At 44.2% G+C, this 15,018-nt stretch overlaps 1 protein-coding gene across 1 annotated transcript in view; it reads left to right on the top strand.

The window, feature by feature from the left end:
• TTC7A (tetratricopeptide repeat domain 7A) overlaps positions 1–15,018 on the top strand; it is a gene marked incomplete at its 5' end in the record, with an annotated part of 174,212 nt that overhangs the window by 98,247 nt on the left and 60,947 nt on the right. The gene's annotated exons all lie outside the window — the stretch shown is intronic.

Here is a 15,018-nt window from a genome sequence, read left to right as displayed (position 1 = left end):
TTGCAAGCTGATTTCTAGCAAATCTTCTTGCTGCTGCAGTGCTTTGTTCTGGCATTCAGTAGCAGCACTTAGCATTTGTTTGTGCGTGGGTGATCAGAGGACTTCATATACATTATCTAAAATAATCCTTACAAGCAGGGATAGACCAATATTATTATGCCCCTTGTTACGGGGAGATGAAGAGAGGAGTAGAAGCATCTTGAGGGCTGCTTGCAAAAGTTACATCTTAAGCAATCACATGTTTTCCCCTTCCAATTCCTGCTTCCTAGCAGATGCAACTGTATCATATGAGAAATATATTTAATTCCAAACGAACACCTCATGATTTTAGAGGTGTACTATGAAAATGTAGTATGTGATGAGCAGGGCCGGATTTAGGTTTGATGAGGCCCTCCTAAGCTACTGAAGGTAATGGGGCCCTTTATATTGTCTAGCTGTCAACAACAAATTGTTGCTGTTTTTTGTGTTGAATATATGCTATATGCTAGTTTATGGACCTAATAGGTATCTAAAGCCATTTGCACGTAACAAAATATGCATTTTATCAAAGTAATTGTTGAACTGAAAAACGCTGTTGCTTGTATGTAGGTTTTATTTTATTTGTTTTTTATCTTATATTTTCAAAATGTACATCCAGGGTTTTTCCCCTTTAAATTTTTTTTTGGGGGGGGGCCAAGAGAGTGGGGCCCTAAGCTATACCTTGCTTAGCTTATACGTAAATCCGGCACTGATGATGAGGCTCTGAGTGATTGTTTATAGCAGTGACTCCTGAGCTCCACTCTCCCACCCTGCCCACATGGAAATTTCTTGGAGGACCACTTAATATTTTTGTGCCTATTGTAGCAATTGGAATGTATTATGTCAGGTGGGAAGAATCCTTGGGGCCAGATAAGAGTCTTCTAGGGCCACATTTGGTTAAAGGAGCTATCTTTCTCCACGCTAGGGGTAGACAGATCAACAGTTACACTCAATGCAAGGTAGCTCCCTCTGTGCAACCGAAAGAGGGAGAAATATCTCTTTGCATCTGTTGGGAATCCATCTTAGGTATGCCATAAGGCCAGCGAAGAGCTCTGTAGACTTGCTAAGATTTCATTTTTAGCTCTCTGGCAATTGCTGCATTGATTAATTAAATTCTGAAAGAAAGGGTTACCTTCTCCAACACAAACAAGAGGGTTTCAGCCATGTCTGCTCTTTCCCTTACTTGGGAATGCGGAAAATATGGCTGACAAACAAGGGCTTGAAATGCCTTTTGGCGTGGCCTGCTCCAAGTCACTATTATCGGCCGAGTGCTCTCCCTACGTGACTAATGGCACATAGGAAATAGAATAACGACGAGGGTGGCAAGGGTGTCACATCAGCAGAAGCTGTTGTGCGGAGGAGCGCAGGCCAGCCTAATTCCATCTCCCTTCTTGGCTCAGATTTAGAGCTGCAGGCGGTGACCTCAGACACCTTGCAGATCTGCTGCAGGGGCTCTGGAGACAGTCAGAACAAAATTCCCTTTTGCAACAAGGCAGCTGCGCATTGGACGCCTGTATGCTCAAAGGCAACAAAGAGCTGCAGAGCCATTTAGTATCTGGGAAAGGCTTGGTGCTAAACTCCCCGCCACCACCCATTCTTCAGGGAAGCTTGCTTCTTTTCTCTGTTCGTCTGTTTTAGATCTCTTTCCTAATCCTCTCGAGGGAGATGATGCAATCGTATTTCATTGCACCCTCTCAGTGGCAAACCCTTCGAGCGGAAGGGCCACAGCTCAGTGGTGGAACATCAGGCCTGTGTGCAGAAGGTCACAGGTTCATTTCCCAACATCGCCAGGTAGGGGCCGGAATAAATCCTGGTTGACACCCTTGGGAGTCACTGCCATTCAGTGTAGACAGCCAAGCTGCATAGACCAGCTTTCTGTGCTCCTAACCCTATGAAGCAAGGTAGACAGAGCATGACTGACAGATCAAAGGCTGCACTGAGCAGATATTTGAACAACAGAAGTGGGTTCTGATTGGTTGGAATATGTCCCGACTGCCTTGTAGTTTTTATTATTATTATTATTATTATTTGGAGCAAACTTTTTTTCTCTTGCTCTGGAGGGCAAGACTTGAGCCAATGGGATCAAGTTACAAGAAAGGAGATTCCGAACAAACATCAGGAAGAACTCTCTAAGAGCTGTTTAACAGTGGAACGGTCTCCCTCAGGAGGCTGTGAACTCTCCTTCCTCAGAGGTTTTTAAGCAGCGGCTGGATGGTCATTTCCCATCTTCAGTGGGAATGAAGTATTATTGAAAGAATTAGCACCCATGCTTTTCGTTTGACTCAAATCAGTGGTATATTAAAACAACAACACCCTTTTTGCTGTTGGAGAACTTCCCATTTACTGCTAGCTCCCATAGCCTAATAATAATAATAATAATAATAATAATAATAATAATAATTTATTTATACCCTGACCATCTGGCTGGGTTTCCCCAGCCACTCTGGGCAGCTCTCAACAGAATGTTAAAAATACAATAAAACACCAGACACTAAAAACTTCCCTAAAAACTTCAGATGTCTTCTAAAAGTGAGATACAGTGGACACTCGGGTTGTGAACGTGATCCGTGTGGGATGCACGTTTGCAACCTGCAGCGTTCACAACCCGCAGCGGCGTGTCTGCACGCGCACGAATTGCAATTTGGCGCTTCTGCGCATGCGCAACCGCCGAAACCCAGAAGTAACCCGTTCCGGTACTTCCGGGTTTTGGCGGGTCCATAACCCGAAAAAAAACATAACCTGAAGCGTCTGTAACCCGAGGTATGACTAGTTGTTTATTTCTTTGACAACTGATGGGAGGGTGTTCCGCTGCCGAGAAGGCAGGGGCGGAGGAAGAGGGGTGTGGTGGATGGGGCTGCCCCGGGTGTCACCACTGATGGGGGTGACAAAATGCCAGGCGGCATTCACAGCAGAGGCTGTAGTGTGCCCAAGCCACACATCTCTCCTGGGAGAGACATGGTGGCTTGGGCATGCACAGGCTCCGCGCTGCCCAAACTGTCTGCCCAATACCTCCCCTCCAGCTGTAGGGCAGCTGAGTGGAAGGAGGCAGGCAGACTCCGGAGGCCCCACGGTGCACCCCACCCCTATGGGCGGATCCCCTCACCTCCGGTGTGCCACCCCAGGCACTCAAGCGGCTTTCTCCACCGCTGCAAGAAGGCCCTCTGCCTGGTTCCCTGTAACCTGACTTCTCGCAGTGAGGGAACCACCAGAAGACCCTTGGAGCTAGACCTCAGTGTCAGGACTGAACAATGGGGGTGGAGATGCTCCTTCAGGTATAGCCTTGGATCTCCAGAACCTTCCAGTCATGGTGAAGAAATCAATATAGTCTTTCACCCACTCGGCCAACATTAAGGTAAAGGTAAAGGTAACCCTGCCCGTACGGGCCAGTCTTGACAGACTCTAGGGTTGTGCGCCCATCTCACTCAAAGAGGCCAAGGGCCAGCGCTGTCTGAAGACACTTCCGGGTCACGTGGCCAGAGTGACATCGCCGCACACGGAAACGCCGTTTACCTTCCCGCTAGTAAGCGGTCCCTATTTATCTACTTGCACCCAGGGGTGCTTTCGAACTGCTAGGTTGGCAGGCGCTGGGACCGAACAGCGGGAGCACACCCCGCCGCGGGGATTTGAACTGCCGACCTTTCGATCGGCAAGCCCTAGGCGCTGAGGCTTTAACCCAACATTACATGCTATTAAATTATCATGGGCTGGTTTGCTCACACACCCTGCGGGTTCACTTCCCACCCCGCCCCCAAATACCTGCAGACTTTGAGATTTTGCAGAATCTGCTGCTTTTTTTTAGTATATGTGCTGCCGAAGCGAGCACTTTGCAGAATCTGCTGCTAACTCTCTCTTGAGCATGGAGAGTGAAGATTTGGCTTTCAAATAGATATTAGTGCATAGATGATGCCCTTGTCATAATAAGAAAAGTCCAAAAATAGTAACCATGAGGTGACTTTGAGTCATTCACGTGATCTGAACGCAGCACATTGTGTATTTTAAAAGGTAGACGTGAACTTGTTAAGCTGATCTTCCTCTTTGTGCTTGGCAAAGGTATATCTTGGGTTTTTGGTTTTTGGTTAAAAATATATACTTTTCTAGTGGGAAAGGGGAGAGAGCATATCAAGCCAACTGGGTCACATCTTCACTATGCACTGAAAAAGCATTGTCATACCACATTAACAATTGTTGCTTCACCCAAAGAATCCTGGGAGTTGTAGTTTGTTAAGAATGCTGCGAGTTCTTAGGATGCCCTTATACCCCTTCCAGAGCTACAATTCACATAGTGAAATGTTTCCCAGACTTGGGTCTCCAGCTGCTTTTGGACTACAATCCCCATCATCCCTGACCACAGGTCTTGCTAGCTAAGGATAATGGGAGTTGTAGTCCAAAAAACAAAAACAACTGGAGACCCAAGTTTGGAAAACACTGACATTAACTATCAGTCCCCTCTTCCCAGGGAACTCTGGGAATTGTAGCTCTGTGAGAGCAGTAGGAGTCTCCTAACAACTCTCAGCAACCTCAACAAACGGCAGTTCCCGGGATTCTTTAGGGGAAACCATTACTGCTTAAAGTGACATCATATGGTCAATGGGAGAATTATACATAACTATACCTGGCTGACTATTAAGAATGCTTTATTACTGAACACGGGTGGCGCTGTGGGTTAAACCACAGAGCCTAGGATTTGCCGATCAGAAGGTCGGCGGTTCGAATCCCCATGACGGTGTGAGCTCCCGTTGCTCGGTCCCTGCTCCTGCCAGCCTAGCAGTTCGAAAGCATGTCAAAGTGCAAGTAGATAAATAGGTACCACTCTGGCGGGAAGGTAAACGGTGTTTCTGTGCGCTGCTCTGGTTCGCCAGAAGCAGCTTAGTCATGCTGGCCACATGACCCGGAAGCTGTACTCCAGCTCCCTCGGCCAATAAAGCGAGATGAGTGCCGCAACCCCAGAGTCGGCCACGACTGGACCTAATGGTCAGGGGTCCCTTTACCTTTATACCTGGCTGACTATTAAGAATTCTTTATTACTAAAAGATAGGAGGGGAGAGAGGCAGGAGAATTCTCTATTGCTACTCTGCAAGGATTGTTTACTAGTTAGTATTTCTTCTCCCTGCATAATTTATGCAGATATACTATAAATATTCTGTGGCTTATCATTTGAGCACACTTCAACTCTGCTTTTGCCATGTGCCTGAAGATTCCAGTCAGCCTCCTTTATTTGTCTCTCTCTGTGTGTGTACAGATATGAGGTGACATTGGTCCTGAACTAATACCATCTTTACTCCTCCAGCATTCTCCTATATACATTATCTGATTTCCGCGGCTCCCAGAACATGATGTCGCATTTATCTGTGACATGGTTTTGCTGCCGAGATACATATGAGTCATAAGATAGCAGCTGTAAGAAACTATAACTCCTTCCTTCGTACGCGGCCTGACAAAGGGGATAATTGTTAATTTCAAATGGTAGGGCCAGAAGAGACATCAAAGGGCACCAGCGGAGCTGCAAACATTAATCAAGTGAACTGGGTGATTAATAATCTCAAGCTCTGGTGGCAGATCAAAATTTGGCTCTCAGTCACTGACGCTACCCAGAAGGAAATATTCCAGTGATAGGGAACCGTTACAGAGCCTATGAGTTTTCTCCTCCCTGCACCAAATGTGATATTTTGCTGTAAGGACGGTAGTTGCATCAGTGTTCTGGGCACCTATAGATGATTCATCCCCTATCATTTTTATTTTCTACCCATTTTTATTTTTTTTAAAGCGTTTGTCCCCACCGTTCTTTCTATTTTCTCTCCTTGGAGGCTGTGATTATTTTTCTTCCAAGCATCCATTCATATCCTGGTAGCAAGGATATTTCTTCCTGATTCCATTTTGTGAGATGCTCTGGAATAAAAAAGACACGGCAGATGGGCATGCATGCGTGTGTACCTGAGTTGTTAAGGATGCAGGTCTGTCATCCACACTTGACTTGTGACCCTGGAGTATTTGTGGCAATGTGTAAGGCCGGGAAGAAAGGGAATCATCGGATGCAGGAATACAAGGGGAGAAAATCTCAAAGGGGCATGAAAGACAAGTAGTTGCCTGATGCATTTTGAGTGTTAAAAGTCTGAGGGCTTGAGTCAGACTCTGTACTTTTGAGGAGAAGCCGGAACTATTCCCCATACTGTCTCAGAACAAGTTTAATTTGAGATACTGTGTAAGACTGTTCTGAGTTTTAATACTCTAAACTCTTTGGGGAAGAAATGGTATTCTTTGCACCTTTGAGGTCTCCTTCCCTTTTGTGTTTACAAAAGTGAAACTGTGTGTCAGACTGCAGCACGACAGTGTAGCATTCGATACTTAGCCTTCATTTAAAAAAAAGAATATATTGTGAACTACCCTGAGATCACTGGATAAAGAGCAGGATAAAAATCTAAATCAATTGATTAAAATACTTAGCTTCACTGTATTCCAGTCCAGCTTCAGGCCTGGTCACAGCACTGACTGCTTTGGTCACCTGGGTTGGTGACATTTATTGGGAGAGAGATGAGTTTAGTGCAGCCAGGAGTTGCCCAATTAATCCATTCCACGCCTTCCCCTAAGAGCATCACGCTTCATACCTGGTCTTTTTGATAGACCAGATTCAGGTTTCCATTCAAGCTCCTGGCAGGCTGCCTTTATAATCAAGGAAGGAAAGGAAAACAACCAGGCTCCACGTTTTCTCAGCGAACGATTTTGCTGCATGTTGCCACAGGCTAAAGCTCCACAAAGTTGCCCTTGTTCCCTTGGCGGGGCCATAACTTGACATGAACAGTTTCTTGTGTGGCATTATAAAGTCAGGCTTATTTCAGGAAGCAAGGTGAAAAGAGCAGGTTTGTTTATGTCACATCCTGTCTAACGTATAGGTTTAAAGAGGGTCTGAAAAGGCTACGAGAAGCTTCCAGAAAACTCTAATTAAGCTGAAAATCAGTTTCAGCTTCACCCGTTGCCCTCAAAGAAACCTGTGTTCAAACTTGAGAGTAAACATTACTTTTAATGCACGGTTAGGGTTGAGGAAACCCATCAAAGTGACTTTTAGCTATATTTATTGAGAATATGTTTCAGGAGGTATTTACATAGGACCATCCTATTCAGTAGGAAAACTCCCCGCAAAATCAACGGGACCCATAAACAATATAACAGGTAGAAGGTGCTATTGAAAAAAATAGCAATACTCACAGTAATAGATGAAAAACATGTGAAATGAATTACAGAAAAGCACGTGAGGTACACTCCTATAGCAGAAGACTCTTGTGGTAATCAACAAACTACTGAATGAGCTGGGAAAAACAAAAGTCAACCTATGGAGCTAAATTACACACACACCCCCTTGAGTTTGTCTTGTGTAATAGGGAGAGAGCTCTTTTGTGTTTCTACCTATGCAAGACAAGACAGGACCTCTGTAGCCTTAATCATTAGGAAGGAGGAAATTTCCACAGGTCTAGCTTCTCATACTTTGGACTGAGAAAAGCTGCTCCTCCAGCGCCATACCTCCTTGTAGGCAGTTGGTCCAGGCCAGCCTTCCACTGTTGGTGTCCACCAGATGTTGGATTGCAACTCCCATCAGCCCCAACCACCATGGCCAATGGTCAGACAACACGGCCATCAGCTTCCAGGTTTCTTTAGCCTGGAAAAGAGGAGACTGAGAGGTGATATGATGGCCATCTTCAAATATCTGAAGGGCTGTCACATGGGAAAGGGAGCAAGCTTGTTTCCTCCTGCTCCGGAGGGTAGGATTCAAACCAATGGTTGCACAAAAGGAGATTCCAACTAAACATCAGGAAGAACTTTCTGGCAGTAAGAGCTGTTTGACCATGAAACAATCTCCCTCGGGAGGTCGTGGACTCTTTGCCTTGGAGGTTTTAAAGCAGAGATTGGGGGGCCATCTGTCGCGAATGTTTTAGTTGAGATTCCTGCATTGCAAGGGGTTGGACACTTGGGGTCCCTTCCAACTCTATGGTTCTATGTGTGAATGGGGCGAATGAGTGAAAAGACACTTTCCCAACAGTTTCGTCATTTCTACTTTTGCCCTCCATAAGGGAGAGCTACATGAGTGGTTCTTCCCAATCACCCACATCTCCACTCTCATGAATATGAGAAATTTTGGGAACATTGTCTGATGCTCAGATGGCGCTGTGGTCTAAACCAGTGTTCCCCAACCTTGGGCCTTCAGCTGTTTTTGGACTACAACTCCCATCATCCGTCGCTAGCAAGACCAGTGGTCAAGGATGATGGGAATTGTAGTCCAAAAACAGCTGGAGGCCCAAGGTTGGGGAACACTGGTCTAACACACTGAGCCTCTTGGGCTTGCTTATCAGAATGTCAGCAGTCCGAATCCACGTGACAGGGTGAGCTCCTGTTGCCCTGTCCCAGCTCCTGCCAACCTAGCAGTTCAAAAGCACGCCAGTGCAAGTAGATAAATAGATACCACTGCGGCGGGAAGGTAAACAGCGTTTCCGTGCGCTCTGGTTTCCATCACGGTGTTCTGTTGCTCCAGAAGCGGTTTAGGCCTACTGGCCACATGACCCAGAAAGCTGTCTGTGGACAAACGCCAGCTCCCTTGGCCTGAAAGCGAGATGAGTGCCGCAACCCCATAGTCGCCTTTGACTGGACTTAACCGTCCAGGGGTCCTTTACCTTTACCTTTAGTATAAAGAGCTGCATTCTAGGGAGCAGGAGACAGTTGTGATCTCTGCCTTTGGTCTATGGGGAATTGGGTCTTTTGGGGGAAATAGGGAAATACTGCTTTCTTGATACCTTCCATGGGAACGTGAAGCAGTTCATATCTTCTGTCTCTTTTGCAAAAGAAGCATTATACTTCCTGGAATCTGAAGAAGGCCACTGATTTGCTCCCCCCACCCCCCATTGTACCAAAGCAATACGAAGAACGAAAGAGGTAGTTTTGATTTACTGTGAACATAAATACTTTGTGTTCCCTGTCATTTTAAACAAAGAAGGAACTGAATGCAGCCCAGAGCAAGGGGCAGAAATGTATGAGCTTTTGAAATGGTCTAATGGGATTTCAAGGTATGCAAATACTCTGGGCCCAGATGGGAAGACAGTGGCAGCAGGAGGAACGTCTACACTGAAGGAACAATTGGAATCAAAAGTACGGTTAATAAAAAGCAAGCGCTAGCGAAGATAATGAGAGGGTACTAGAATACCTTTTGCATAAAATAATGGGATTTTAGGGAGCGGTTCTGTTGCCAGCAGTGTGAGGGGGAAAATCATCTATTCACATTCAGCACTTAAGACTCATCTATGCTAAATGTACCTACTGCGTTTTTATTTCCTCTACTCTTGGGTCTTAGGCAGTATACAGGGTGACTATGACCCATTTTGTCCTCATAACAGCCCTTCAAAGTGGACTATGCTGAGGTAAAATGAGACTCAGCATCACTCAGTGAACTTTGTGATTGGATGGTGATTGGAATCCAGACCTCCCCTGTCCTTCTCCATCCTTTCAATCATTTGTTGTTGTTTAGTCCTTTAGTCGTGTCCGACTCTTCGTGACCCCATGGACCAGAGCACGCCAGGCACTCCTGTCTTCCACTGCCTCCCGCAGTTTGTTCAAACTCATGTTCGTAGCTTCGAGAACACTGTCCAACCATCTTGTCCTCTGTCGTCCCCTTCTCCTTGTGTCTTTCCCAACATCAGGGTCTTTCGATCATACACCAGCTCATAACCAGATACCCAAAACAAAAGAATTGCCATGAAAATCCCTGAAACAAGTTAAGAGAATTAAATTAACTAACAAAAAACAAAAAAGCCTTTCAGCCCTGCTCTTGAGTTTGTTTAAAATCATTTAAGGTTTAGAATTTCTTTATTTCCTTCTGAGGAAACTGATTAGTTCAGTGAAACAAGTTTTGTAGCCGGCACCTCGTTAAGTCTTTGTTTAATTCTAGGTTAATTTTTCCTTATTTTTTTATTTTTGTTATTTAATTTAATTCTACAGTCAATAACTTCTTGTTTCAGGGATTTTCACGGCAATTCTTTTGTTTTGTGTAATTTCTTGGTTCCGTGACTTTTTTCACTCATAAAACCACATACCAGCCTCCTCCAACCTGGTCCCTTCTAGATATTTCGGGCTACAATCTCCCACCATCCCTGACCATTACCTATATTCACTGCAGCTGAATTGGAATCCAAAACACTTGGAGAGCATATTGTTAGGGAAGGCTGCCATTTATGTTCGTGACATGCTCATCACATTCCCATCATCTTGCCCAGTATCCTCTCAAATACCATTTTCGTCTTTATACTGAATAATGAGCCAGTAAAAAAGAAGAAGCCAGGGATTCATTTTAAGTTTTTCTAGCCTAAATGTTACTTGTTGCTCCCAGGCTGATCTAGAAAACAATACAACATAGTAAGTAGGGTAGCCATATTCCCCAAAGTGAAAATCCGGATGGACGTGTTGACCTTTTTTCTTTCTTTCTTTGTGGTCAGAAACTGTTCAGCTTTCTTTATTCTTATTTTGTAAAAATAGCCCAATAGCACTTACTATTAGGGCTGCCATATGTCTGGGTTTTCTCAGACATTTTGCCGATTCAGGAAAAATCCACTCAGGCGCCATTTTTCTGAGCAATTCCTGGACATTTGGCAGCCCTAATAGTGACTACCTTATGCTAGAAAACAAACAAGAAAATATATTCCCCGACCAGCACTTTTATGGACACGAGAACTACCAATACTTTATGGACGCTCAACCCCCATCCCTCCAAATTATTTCCCTCCATGAAACCAATAATATATATACAGTTATTAAATATACATGTGTGTGTTTAGCTTTGATAAATCCACCTCAACACTTTAATGGTACCACTCATAGTTAAAAGGTCATGTGGAAATTAAACCGGCCGTTAAGACTGAGTCATGCCAGTTGACAGAGTTAACGTTTTGCCCAGAAGTTCTCTTTAGTGGCATAAAGCCAGATAAGGAAGAAGCAGAAGGACGGGCACAGAGGGAGGGTATTATTATTCACACAAATACAAGGCAATGCACAGAGGAAACCTGGAGCGGTACTGGGGAAATCTCTAACAGAGAAATATTATTCTACCTTCCAGCTTCACTTCTCTATAATATATGCTCTGCAAATCCATATCTATAAAATAACACTGAGATCTCCTTCAGGGCAACCCGAATTATTCACACGGTACTACAGAGTGGACTTGTGGGACGCAGGGTAGGGGACATTCAAAACCCTCAGATAATGCAAACTCCAATCAAATGGCAGCTCTTAATTTTAAATATGTGTATGGAGTCACTTGTGAACTTTGAAATGAACCATTATTAAATAAAATGTATTTTCTGATCAATAAATGCCTTGGGAGTCCATGCATGTCTAGCCTTGTAAAGGTGCTCAGAGATGATTTCTGCATTTCACAAGATTGCATGTGCCACTTGATTGTAATCCAACCTCAAAGCGGTTTGCAAAAAGGGTAAATAAAATTATCTGCCAAAAACAGCAGTTAAAACAACTATTTAAAATATCCACCAGCTAATTAGAATTGACGATAATCTGAAAACCAAATTAAAACGTGTGTCGACATTGTACATGCATGTCTGAACGATCAGTGACAGTCCTTGTCGCTAGGTGGAGAGATCCATTTCTCGCAAATGTTCAGTCTCTAAAATTCAACCCATCTTCCACTGCTGAGTGACAATTTCATTATTCCTATGGAATGGTGCTGTCATGGGAGGCCATGGGTGGGAAGAAGCAATCTTTCAGGTAAGCAAATGCAATCTGACAGGGCTGTCTATGTTTCAAATGCATGACATTTTAAGCACAGCTCTGTCGTCTTCCTTTTCAGTGGCGCTTAGTGCTCAACTCTAGTTCTTGCTATAACCGCTGCAACTGTGGACAGCGAAAGGGATATGGAACGCAGCAACTAGAACAGCTGCTTGACTTAAAATGCAACGCTCTTGTTAAAGCTTTGTGTTGATGTTGCATTGTGCTAGTGGAAGAGGCAAGGGATCTTCTTCTTTGGCGATCACTCGTAGCCAAGATTGTCTTCCATAAACACGGTTTTAACAATGAGTCCATAAGTGACTGTGGAGGCCAATTCTGGATCCACATGTCCTTCCACAGTGGGGGCATTGGTTTCTGGGTGGGAGTTGATCACGGTGTGGATTTGCCAAGCGTGCCTTCCTCTTAGCACGTTTCTCCCTTGTGTCCTGAGTTTGTGTGTCTTCAAAGCCCATGACACCTTTGGTAAAGGCTGTTCTCCAACTGGAACGCTCACAGGCCAGTGTTTCCCAGTTGTCAGTGTTTATACTACATTTTTTTTAGATTTGCCTCTTTTGTTGACCACTGGCATTACACTTTCCATTTTTAAGTTCAGAATAGAGTAGTTGCTTTGGAAGGCAATCATAAGGCATCTGCACAACATGACCAGTCCAACTTTTAGACTGTTATTTATGTATGCAACCACAGTGGCAAGGATTCTAATAGCCAAGAATTAGAAAAGTAACTACATCCCCACCAAAACAGACGGGTTAGCAAAAATGATTGAATACACTGTGCAAAGTTAACAGGGAGAATAAGAGGAAACACTACTCAGAAAGTTAATAAGGAATGGCTAAGTTTTAAGGAATATCTCGAGAAATATATAGATAAGGTAAATCTCCTGACAGATATAGAATGAATCTAGAAAATAGAGGAAATGTAAAGCAAAACTAGCATGGAAAAATGGGAAATCAGAATAACAAAATGAAATCTGTTTAAACTATTAAAATTGTAAAATAACACAATAAGAGGAGTTAGAAGTCAACACTTATGGGGTATCTATGTTGGGTATGTGTGCAGGTAAAGTATGTATTGTATTTATTGTATGTATTGTTTGAATTGTAATGTATTGTTTATGTAAATTGATGTATGACATTATATATATATATATATATATATATATATATATATATATATATATATGCAGGTTTTGGTGTCCTCGGGTGTCTTCCCGTGTAAAAGTTGGGGTGTCTAACTTTTACACGGGAAGACACCCGAGGACACCAAAACCTGCATTCCTGTACCCGTGAAAATCTACGAAAGCATATATATATATATATATATATAAATAATATATGTGTGTGTGTGTATATTATATGGAACTTTGTAAAGGATAGTGAATGGTAATGTTGATAGGATTGTGGCACAGATTATGAGGAAGGCTGCCTCCTGCGGAAAGTCACCTTCCATGTGTTGCAAGGCGATGGAAACAATGATGGAGAGGGTTGAGACTAGCACACTTCCTCATGCGTTTACAGTCCCCTTTTCATAATGCCTAAAGAGGACTGTAATGCACTGAATAAGTTACCCATGCCAGGGTTCTACTTTGAAAAAACCTGGCAAAAAAGACGTGGGAATTGACCGTATACATATACGGATATATTATGTGTGAACTTTCCAAATCACAACTCATCCTGTGTGCCTGGTGAAGGGATGTGTGTATCTGTTTCCGAGTAGTGCATTTGGCATTCCTGCTTGGCAGGTTGAACTGCAACCTCATTTGCAGCTTGCAAAGTAAACAGTCATCTGGAAACTCTGGCATCTTTGAGCAATGATAGTGACATTCCACTAACCTTTGAGGAGCTGAGATAAACATTCTTTTTAAGTTCTCTACTTCAGGGGCAGAGTGTTCCAGGGCTCTCTGCGGGCTGATGCTGGAAGGGATTCTGCCGGCAGCTGTTCCATCTGGCCACATATTCAGCTGGTGGTCTTCACCAATGGAGTGATGCTGGGACCACCGTCCCTGATGGGTTTTGGATTGCAGCCCATTGCTTATTTCAATGAGTAGCTTTTAAAAAATATATTAAAATGTTGTATTACTGTTCTTTGAATTAAAGAATGGGTGGCAAACCTAAGGGAGCAAGGGGTCTGGTTTGCACCAATACTTTGTCTTTAAACTTGCTCCTGATAATCTTGGAGGCTTTTTCATTCAAGTACAGCCGTACCTTGGGTTACAGATGCTTCAGGTTGCTTTTTTTCAGGTTACGGACCGCCAAAACACGGAAGTACCGGAACGGGTTACTTCCGGGTTTCGGCAGCCGCGCATGCGCAGCAGTGCCAAATTGCAACCTGCGCGTGCGCAGACGCGCTGCTGCGGGTTGCAAACGTGCATCCCGCACGGATCACGTTCGCAACCCGAGCGTCCACTGTATAACTTCACACTCTTCTACCCATTTGGAGGAGCTGTTTTGTTTGCAGTACTAAAGTGCAAAGAGAAAGAGAAAGAGAGAGAGAGAGAGAGAGAGAGAGAGAAATTAGAGGGTTTGGTGACAGTGGAATTACCTAGAAAGCAAGTAGGACCAGCAACATAATGTTACAGCGGGAGTTCTCCTAGTAGACCATGCCTTGTCCTATTCCATTCCACCACTAACAGCTTTTTGTTGCCATCCCTCTCAGACATTTAGTATCTCCTAGAGCAGTGATGGCCAAACTTGTGTTAGGATATTTCTGTTCCACCTTAAAAGGGAGCAGGATGTTTGTGTCACAGCCTGCATATTTCCTGTTTCACAGGATGTTTCTGTTGTGTCTTTGTTTTCGTTTCTCTCTCTGTGCCGGAACACTGAAGCAGGCAGTCATGTTTTTCTTTGTTCTGATCAACGCAGAAATAAACTTGTAAATAATGCTCTCCTGAGTGCATCTTTCGCTGTGCATTATCTGCTGATAGAGCGTGCATCGGCTCTGCAATGTGGCAAGCTATTTCTGGAGCTCGTGTCGCTAATTGCTGATACTTCTTGCCTGCGGGAGATCGATGGACGTCCGAAGACGACGTGGAGTCACGATGGACTTTGTCTCCCTGGCAGTATCCCAACAACTTGGCCCTCCAGCTGTTTTGGGACTACATCTCCCATCATCCCTAGCTAACAGGACCAGTGGTCAGGGATGATGGGAATTGTAGTCCCAAAACAGCTGGAGGGCCAAGTTTGGCCGTCACTGTCCCAGAGCGTTACAGTTCCCCTCCTGCCTTGTTCTGAT

Source organism: Podarcis tiliguerta (assembly GCF_965153285.1).
Source record: "Podarcis tiliguerta genome assembly, chromosome: 3".
Lineage (NCBI taxonomy): Eukaryota > Metazoa > Chordata > Lepidosauria > Squamata > Lacertidae > Podarcis > Podarcis tiliguerta.
This window is presented reverse-complemented; position numbering and strand designations above follow the sequence as displayed.